The sequence below is a fragment of the Nicotiana attenuata genome, chromosome 3, assembly GCF_001879085.1.
Source record: "Nicotiana attenuata strain UT chromosome 3, NIATTr2, whole genome shotgun sequence".
In the NCBI taxonomy this organism is placed as follows: Eukaryota; Viridiplantae; Streptophyta; class Magnoliopsida; order Solanales; family Solanaceae; genus Nicotiana; species Nicotiana attenuata.
The window spans coordinates 33,829,878-33,830,731 of record NC_031991.1 but is presented as its reverse complement, the minus strand read 5'-3'; positions in this window follow the sequence as shown (position 1 = coordinate 33,830,731).

Genomic DNA, 854 nt, shown 5'->3' with positions numbered 1-854 from the left:
TCCCCTCCTCAGATATGATGGAGGGAGCAGGTTCCAGCTTTTAAGCAATTTTTTTATTTTTTGGAGTGTTTGGCAAAAAAAAAAGCTGCTTAAAAAAAGCTAAAAAGTGCTTAAAAAAGCCAAAAGCAGCAAGTTGGATGATCCCAACTTTTTCAATTTTGGCTTAAAAGCCATTTTAGTTTGACCAATAAAATTACTCTCTTGTCCCTTATAAGTTTTTATAATACCAAAATTACCCTCAGTCAAATAAACCCTAAAACATTGTATACTTCTCCTATTTCCTTCACTTTGAAGATTGTCGTTTCCTCCTTTCTTCTTCATCTATGCTTCATCTTCATTTTTCTGCATTTTTCTTCAAGCAATTCAGTGGAAATCAATCCTCGTTGTAAGTTCTTCTCGATCCTTATTGTATATTCTTGTCTTATCGTTATTATGCTCAAGGTTTATTGTTTAAAGCTTAGGAAAGGTAGTATCTAAGCCATCCAATTTGTTGCCTCTATTTTGGATCTTGTAAACTTTTTTTCATCTCCATATAAACATAAAGGAGCTTTTGAGTTGGGCTCTGGTAGTTAGAAATTGAGTTCACTGAAACATGGTGCAAAAATGCCTAATTAGGCTTCTATCTTGGATGGGTTCAGACCAAAGGAACAATCAAAGATATTCTAGGAGATGCCTATTATTAGGGATGGTTTTGGTGTTAAGTTTGGCCCTCGACAATGGAGTTGTGTCACTTATGGTGGATGGTAATTCATAGCTTTGTTTTCTTCCGTTTGATGCTTACAACATAAAGATACTTATATATATATATATATATATATATATATATATATATATATATATATATATATATGTTT